Genomic DNA, 9,117 nt, shown 5'->3' on the forward strand with positions numbered 1-9,117 from the left:
CGTTCCAGGAGCCACGACCTCATCCCACAATTAAACCCTGCTGTTGTGTGCTTGACCAGTCCTTCCTTTCCCCTTACGGTCCTTGTTCATCCGGGGACCTCCATCACTTTTCACTCTGTAATCTGGCTCCCATCAAGGCTACCCCAGTTCACCCTCTATCTGTGTATCTCTGAATATTATATATGGACAGAGTTTAGCCCAAGAGTCTGTCAGTCTCAGTGAAAATCAGTGGCAATAAATAGATGCCTAAAGTGCATGTTCCAGAAGCTCCAACTCCTACTCAGCCGTGTTCTCCTCTTACACACAAAAAATTGTTCTCCAAGTATAATTTGCTTTTTATCATAAAGTGTATTTTTTAAGTCTATGGATTATATTCTAGAATTGAAAAGGCAGCTGAACAGTCAGGTTCTGAGAGGGCAGTAACTTGAACAGATCTGGGGCCCCGAAGATCATGAAAGAAGGTATAGTCTCTACTGCATGTGTGGGATGCCTCTAGGGGGAGAAGTCAGTTGGAACCATTTTAATTTCATTTGCTTTTTCTAAACTGTGAAGTATTTCATACACAAAGCCCAAGTATAGGAGATAATGTAATAGACAACTATGTCCAGTACTCAGTATTATCAAATCATATAGATATTGCTAGATTTGCATAAATAAATTATTATATACCCAATGGGAGCTCTTAAGTGGCACGTTAAAAAGTGGAATGCAAGTTCTTTGCATCTCCTCCCAGCAAGAACCTATTTCTCCATCCCTTGACTGTGGGCTGGCCCTGTGGCTTATTTGGACAATAGGATATGATGGAATGACATTATATGGCTTCTGAGCCTTGGCCTTAAGAGAGAAACCTCACAGCTTCCTCTTTCAGCGTCTTGGAATGCTGCCACTTTGTGAACAAGCCCAGGCTCTCTCTCCTTGAGAGAGAGTGCATGGAGGGAGCTCTCATACAGAGAGAGGGTCAGGCATCAAAGCTGAGGCCCCAGAGCTGTGAGTGAGGACATCTTGGACAGACAGCTGCAGCTGACAAGCCAACTGGACAAAGACCTATGAGCAAGCACTGTTGACACTATGTAGAGGAGAAATGACCCACACCAGCTGAGCCCTGCCCAACTGCCAACCCATAGAGTCATGAGCAAATACATAGCTGTGGCTTTAAAGCCACTCTTTTTTGGGACAGTCTGTTAATTGCAGCAATCGATAACCAAGGCCACGCTGTGGACACCCTCCTCAAACTCATTCTCTATATTCCTCCCCCCAAAAAGATAAACACTGTCATTTCAATGTATGATTTTAGCGTGTTGCTACATATTTGTGCTCCCTTAAAAAATATATAATACTGTTTTAGTGTTTTTTTTTATTTTTTAATGTTAATTTATTTTTGAAAGAGAGAGAGACAGAGAGAGTGAGTGGAGGAGGGATGGAGAGAGAGGGAGACACAGAATCCGAACCAGGCTCTAAGCTGTCAGCACAGAGCTCGATGTGGAGCTCAAACCAACCGACAGTGAGATCATGACCTGAGCCGAAGTCAGACGCTCAACTGACTGAGCCACCCAGGCGCCTCTGCAGTGTTTTAAACTGTATTTAAATAGTATTAAATTCTATTATTCTATGACTTGCTTTTATGCACAAAATGTACTGAGACTCTTTCAGTCTGGAACACTTCCATAGTCTTTCCTTAACTTTCATGACATATTTGAAGATTACAGGTAGGTTATTTTGCAGACGGTCCCTCAATTCGAGTTCATCTGATATTTCCTGATGATTAGATTCAACATAAGCATCTCTAGCAGGAATAACCCAGGAGTGATGTTGGGTCCCTGTTGCCACCTCTCAGGTGGCCCATGATTGCAGTTTGACCTGTTACTGATGATGTTCACTTGGACTGGAGTCAAGTGGTGTCGCCCAGCCTCCTCTTTGTAAAGTTCCTCCTTGTTCCTTTGTGGTTAAAAAATGCCTTGTGGGAGGTCCTTTCCAGCTATGTCAATATCCTGTTCCTTAGTAAACTCTCAATCAACTAGTTTGTTTGTATGGACTCATGATACCCTATCTTACTCAATGGGCATAACCTTCTATTGGCATTCTATTGGTCTCAGCTTGTCACCCTTTTGGCCAGTGGAAGCCACTTGAGGCTGGCTTCGGCATCCTTTTGACCTGCCTCCCATGAGTGCTTCCTTATCTTCAGAGTCAAAAAGAAATGCTGGATTCATCTTATACTTCTCGGTGTCCAGCCCTGGAATCATCCATCTCTCCTGGTTTCTTTTAGCTAAGAATGCTAGTTAAAAGTCTCGTTTGTACTAGGTGTGTTCATTGCTATTGAGAGTTTGCTGTTGCCAGGCCTTTTCAACCCTCTTAGCAGACAAAGCTAGGGAAATGTGTGTGTGTTGTATTATACACGCCTGCACTTGTGTGTATGTTTACTTCTCTTTATAATTACATAGATCGGAATCCATAAGCTTACACCGGTATCTTCATTTCCAATCCCAAACCAGAGTTCATTCTAGGTTTCTCTCCTTTCATACTTGTGATTCCCTTCTTCAGCGGTGAGCAATTCAGCCCCCCTTATTCTTCACATGTTTACTTACTTGGTCAGTCTTCTTGTACATAAGAAATACCCCATGGCATCAGTGTCCCCTCTCTGCACCCCACTCTGCTCCACCGGACTCCTTACCCTGCTTCTACTCCTGCATGGACAGTTGCCTCACCTGTCCAGTGCACTCCCTTCTACTCCCTGCCATGTGCAGGCTGCTCTCATCCACCCCTGCTTGGTCACCCTCCTCACCCTGCTCTGGCTCTGAGTAAGAGGAATTGAAAGGAAGGGAAGAAAGAAAGGGAGGACGAGAGAAGAAACTGATCATATTTTTAATCCCACTCCCTCCCTCTCACTGGAAACTGGAATGATCTCTTCTCTTGAACACAGACCTGATTGTGTTCTATTCCTCTCCACTGCATTCTCCCTGCAGGCTACTCCTGTCCTCAAACTATCTTCCCACACACTTCTTTTCTTTTTCTTTTTAATTTTTTTTTAGTATTTATTTATTTTTGAGAGAGAGACAGAGCATGAGCAGGGGAGGGGAGGAGAGAGAGGGAGACCCAGAATCCAAAGCAGGCTGCAGGCTCTGAGCTGTCAGCACAGAGCCCGACCTGGGGCTCGAACTCACGGTCCATGATATCATGACCTGAGCCAAAGTCAGATGCTTAACCGACCAAGCCACCCAGGCTCCCTCCACAAACTTCTTTTCACCTAATCCTCCTATTTCAGATCCATTTCACCCCCCGAGTTTCTCCAGAAGGGCCTCTCTGATCATTTCCACCACAGTCTGACTTTCACCTCTAAATCTTTCTGAACCTGTCCTCCCCGAAGGCATTAAGGACCTGTTGATGAACCATATCCAGTAGCTCCCTTGCAGGATGTCCCCCTCCCTTAGATATTATAAACTATTGTCTCCATCCTGAAAGTCTGCCCTGCTTTTTCCCCGGGCCGGCGCTCCCTCTGGTTCTCACCCCGTCAGCACCCCTCCATCCTTCCCTGTCTCTTCTGCTGGCAGCTCATCCTCATTTCCCAGGGGTGGATGTTCCCCAGGGATCTGTCACTGGGCTTCTCTCTTTAATCTCTATTTGCTCCCTGTGAAATTTTATTTTGTCAGTTCCTTCTCTCATTTCTAGGTGGATGATTTCCAAATTGACATGGCAAGTTTGACCTCTCTACTGTGCCATAGGATATTTCCCCATAGTTACCATGAGCTATTTCCCTGTCTCGCCAGGTACCTCAAATTCCAAAGTTTATTCAGTGTCTCAAATTATCCGGCTTGTCCCAGGTAATATCCATACACAGATTAATAAAGCACAGTTTGTGCAAACAAGAGGTTTAATCTAAGCTGGAAATGATAGTCGTCTTCAATATATTCTCCCCCTAACTTCCCGTCTCCAACCCACCTTTCATATCACTGTAATATTCAGCTTTCTAAGGCACAATTGCCTGGAAGCTTCCTTTGCCTTGCTATCATCCAAGGTAAAAATTTGCAGCTCTTCCACTCCTTTCCCTTATTCTTTCCAGCCAAAGAAGGTGTTTATTTTATGCCTCTGTGCCATTGCTCATGCTGTTCCCTTCTAGAAGAATGTTCTTCCTCTTTTTCTCACCTATTAAAGTTTCACTGTCTTTTAAGGTTAAACTCAAATGCCACCTCATGTTGTCTCTCCTGCCTCTAACAGAATGGCATCTGGGATTTCTTAGCTCTTTGAATTTTGTCTAAATTCTTGTTATGGCAAATATCCTGAATGACTGTGGTTGTAGGACCTATATCTTTCTGAGCAGTTACAAAGCAGGGACTGGGTTTTATTTAAGTTAGTTCCCCTGTAGGACAGTCTTTCCCACACTTTCAGTTCACAATGCCCTTGATGTGTCAGCAATTTTTCAGGATGCCCATAGGCCCATAGAAATACCTAATAGTTTCGCTTATTCAATACTTAGGTCCAAAAAACCATAAATATTTATGTCCTAACAACTCAGCAGCTTTTTGAGAAAAAATAATACATACACATTGAAGGGAAATATTAAGATTTTTATTCCATTTCAAAATAATGATAATTACTTGCCAACGAGATATGTATCCTTATTAGGTATTGCACAGCTTCTTAAATCTTAGACTCCAGTTGGAAGTCCCCACCGTCATTTCCTACTCTGCCCTGATTTTCATGCAGTGCTTGCTTTTCACACAGCCACTGCCCTACCCGGCTTCACAAGGATATGATGTCACTGAAAAAGATGTAGTCTGATCTAACATAGAAACTGCGAACTACCTCGGGCCAGTGGTTCTCATGCTGTCTGACACATGTCACTGTGTTTTTTTCAAAAATATTAGGTATCCGGTGGTGTTCCTGAGACCTTGCTTCACCACCAACAGGCCACTGAGAACGGCTGGGGACTGTGGCTCCAGGGCTGGGCACCAGGCCCGCTCCACCATGGGATCCTGGCAGATGGAATTGGGTCCAGTTGTGTGTATGGGTCATTGGATGTAGATTTACCTCACATCTCAGGCCCAAACAGCTTTTATAAAGAATGAAAGCTTCTCTAAAGAATGTGTAGGATTAGGAGAATTATTATTATCATGATTTCAAACAGAACCAAGGACCAAATACCACTGGAGTGGTAAATCCTTCAAAGCCATATTTCCATTCATCTAGTAATTGCAAATAGGAGCTTTGTTTGAGCTGCTATTTTCAAGAATGAAATGGGTAGCAGAGGATGTCAACTTGGAGTCTGTTTATGCAACCATTGTTTGTTTATTCGAAGTTGTAGGTTCTCTGGAGGACAGTGTATACAGTTTTTATCAGCTCCCCAAAGTGATTCGTGACCAAAACAGTAAAATTTGAGTCGTAACATTAAACAAAATATTTAAAAATCAGGAATGCCATGTTACTACTAATCTCAAAGATGGTGTGTTGCCAAAATTGATCTTGCTGATACAAAATAATTTTAATTTTTTTTCCCAGAATTGACGCTTTGACAATTGAGAATGAAACAGAGAGGATTCACCACTTTTTTTATTTAATTATTCTTCCATTTATTTCCCTCACTTTATAAAGATGCCTCTCTCCTTTAGAAATAATTTAGAATTTTGTGACTTACTTCCAAAATGAACAAAATGATTTTTTGTCTTCTTTTGTAGATCTTAATTTTCCTGACAAACAAAAATTTCACTTGGAAAATAACATTTTCCAAAATACATATCCTTATGTAATTTATGATCTCCTTATGACATTCTGGCTAAATTGATGGCATTTAATATACTCTCTGGCTTGGATGGATCTTCCAAGAGATTAAAAACCTTAATATGAAAAAACCAGCCAAATGCTGAATCTGTTACTACATGATCTCATAGATTAAAAACAAAATGAAACAAACAAACAAACAAACAAACAAAATCCTTGTAATTTATTGGGTTATTACAAAATATCACAGTGCTTGGCATTGTGTAGACCTAACATCTAAATAATTGCTTCAATAAACTCAAGAGGTCTCAGATTAAATAATTGCTGTTAATAACAGATGTGTAAACAGAGCTTTGCCTGTTGTTCCTCACTGTTCTGAACAATACTGTTCTTGTCTTTCTGTCCAGCTCAGCGTATGCCCCAAATCCTCACCGTCCCTGCTTCTCCAGCTAGGAGTGAAATCTCGTTTCCCTAAATTACTATAAAGTTCTAATCTTTAACAGACAACGTAAAGCAACTATGTTCTTCTCAGCCTCAAATTTAGATTTATTCTCTATCCCCCATCCCAATGCTTCATATACACTCAGGAAGTGAAACCTATAACCTGGTTTTGACCAGAAGCTTCTAGAGAGCAAAGAGTTGGTTTTGTTACATATTTGAAAAATTACTTCTTTTCTTTATCCTACTGTCCACTTTAGTTCAACCTCTTATTTCTTATTATCTGTATACAATTGTTAGAGACCCTCCTCAACCATGTTCCTACCTCTGTTTTCTTCCCACCCCAATCTGCTTGACCCAACTTTCTGACTTATTCTTAACACTGCATAGCTCAATTAGACTGTTCTGTTTTTAAACCCCATTATGGCTCCCATCGCCTAGGATAGGCCTTCACTGTATGCCTCAGCTCAACTTTACATCCTCACCCTCAACCATTGCCCTAGAATTCACTCCAATTACATTATCTGGCACTGAACCTATATGGCTAATTTTCAGCCTTGTGATTTCTCCACTTGTACACTTTCATAACACTGAATTGTGATCATTTGCTAGTGAACGTTATAGTTCTTTATATATTCATCTTCCCTTTTTACTCCCTTGTAAGCTTTTTCCATACAGTAAGATTCATTTATTCGTACATTCATAGTGTATTGTTTCCGTGCTGATTGCCAAGCATTTGGTAGGAACGGATGTTCAAAGTTGAAAGATGACTAAGCCCTGTATGTACTTAGTGCACAAAAAGGATTTGTTGAATTAAGTTTTAATGGTTTTCAATCAGATAATAATTAAATTGAGTTGTATCCTACTTTTGTATTCCTTCATATATATTTTAACTGTGCCAGTCTTATCTCTCCAAGAGGAGAGGGACCCTATCTTATTAATCCTTTGTATTCCCCAGATGGTACTCTACAGGTATACCTGCAATAGATTTTCAGTAAATTCATTTTGGTTGAATGATCAAACATTTGATTTTCTTCCATACGTGTGATGTCATGTAACGTGGGCCCATCACGTATACAAAGCAAGACTGACTGACGTTGCATGGAGTGCAAAACTTGAGTTGACTGTGCTCACTTACGCACGGGGAGCCTTTGCCAATATTTAATTTTTACTTTTGCACGTGGAGTTTTCTGAAGCCAAAATAGCATTCAAAATGAGTTAACCTATCACTTGATCTTTTGAGAATCTCAAATATTGGTTTAGTTCTTGTTTTCTTATAAAGACATCCAAATATTGGGCAAAGACAGATCTAAATGTCAGAAATCACTCCAAAACATTTGTATACATTTTGAATAATTTTTAATGTTAACTTAGCTTTTTTTCATAAGATTTCTTTACATCATTGTACATAGAGATGAGTAGATATAAAGATTTAAACAAGATTATCTATTCAATTCAAAACTCTTACTGAGTAGCCAGTATATAAAAATGCAGGATTCCATAGGAGAATACTGCCCTGGTGAAGGTCAGGTATTAAGGCACCCATCAGGTCATTTGTTCTGCTGTGCTATTGTGGGTGTGTTCAGGGAAATGTGAACTTCAACTGCCTGAAAACCAAAAAAAAAAAAAAAAAAAGTGCAAATCTGTGATGACTATAATAACCAAGTCCAAGTGAAATTATGTCTATAAAGCACATAGTAGGTGTTCAATAAACATTAGTTAACTTTCCCCTAATGACTGGGAATAGAATTAATCAACTATTTACAGTAGAGTGGAGTGAATAGGAAATTCTTATTAGAAACTTTCATTTAACCAGAAGGACTCAATTGTTATTGTGCTTTAGTTGCATTTATCAGATGACTGTTTATTATTTTCCTTCCCCTGCATGATAGAACTATCGAATATGAAAGAAGAAAAAAGGAAAGTGAAACAAAGAAAACCTTAAAATATAACATGCTGAAAGTATTGTGAAATCGGTGAGGCACCTAAAGTGGGAAAGATCATGCTGGAAGAAAACACAAAACATGTATTACAAGTGACCTGCTTCGGAGGATAACCAAAAGGTCCTCCCACGATACTTGACATAGTGGATTCACAGTAGATACGTAGAGATTGACTGCTATTATGTTAAAAGGCTCTGACTAGTATACCTACTGAATATGTAATTTTTAATTACACAGAAATGAGAATGTACCAAATTTCTAGAAGAGAACAGGATTGCACGGCACCCTACAGGATGGCTTGGCCTTGGCCTGAGGTTCACGGGAATCTTCCATTCTGTGCCTTTTCTGAGAGCCTGGCTTACCAGAGCTGGAGTGTGAGCAGGGACTTATAACGGCTGGAAGCTTGGCCTCCACATCCAGCACCCAGGAGCTTCTCCACTCGGCCAGGAAATTGCCCAGCTGAATGGTGTCTAGGGATTGCTCTCCTGGTCCTCAGAAAGGAAGGACAGCGACACCAGCAACAGCTGGCATCTCTACCTGGTCAAATAGCCAAGTAGTTATGAAGGAGACCCTCAGTAACTATCAGTGGTGGGGGTGGGAGTGGGGGGGGGAGGGGATTCTGCTCAGTCAGCAGGGTGACCTCAAAATTGTGGGAACACATCATACCAGACACACTCAATTGCTATTTGTGTTAAAATTACACCAACACAACGGGTTGTTGTTAAAACTGTAGTTGCTGTATGTTTAGATTTATTGAAGTAATAAAGAATTCGCTCTGCCGTCTTACGACATTTTACTGGCAAATTCTGCTCAAACTGGTTTGGATCTGATTGTAATCATTGTGTAGGCTGAAAACTGGCTGGAATGTATTAAAACAGAGCTTTCCGATCCTCTGGAAATCAATCCAGTCAGCAAATGGCCAAGTGAGTCGCCTCGGGGTAAATGTTAGACCTCAACTGGCTTCCCTTCCAAATGTACGTACAGCCTCAGTTCCATAATAAACTGCCGCTTGGGCTTCTCAGCTAGA

General features: G+C 40.9%; 1 long non-coding RNA gene across 1 annotated transcript in view; it reads left to right on the plus strand.

Annotated features, from left to right (window-relative positions):
- LOC124517588 (uncharacterized) overlaps positions 1 to 8,661 on the plus strand; it is a 30,831-nt gene extending 22,170 nt beyond the window's left edge. The window contains exon 6 of the long non-coding RNA XR_006963510.1: positions 8,328 to 8,661. This is a non-coding gene — a long non-coding RNA (uncharacterized LOC124517588). The remainder of the gene's footprint in view (positions 1 to 8,327) is intronic.
- The last annotated feature ends 456 nt before the right edge of the window (positions 8,662 to 9,117 follow it).

The sequence above is a fragment of the Lynx rufus genome, unplaced genomic scaffold (assembly GCF_022079265.1).
Source record: "Lynx rufus isolate CCGP_SWC_20201006 ecotype Redwood Valley unplaced genomic scaffold, mLynRuf1.p SCAF_1, whole genome shotgun sequence".
NCBI classification, from domain to species: Eukaryota; Metazoa; Chordata; class Mammalia; order Carnivora; family Felidae; genus Lynx; species Lynx rufus.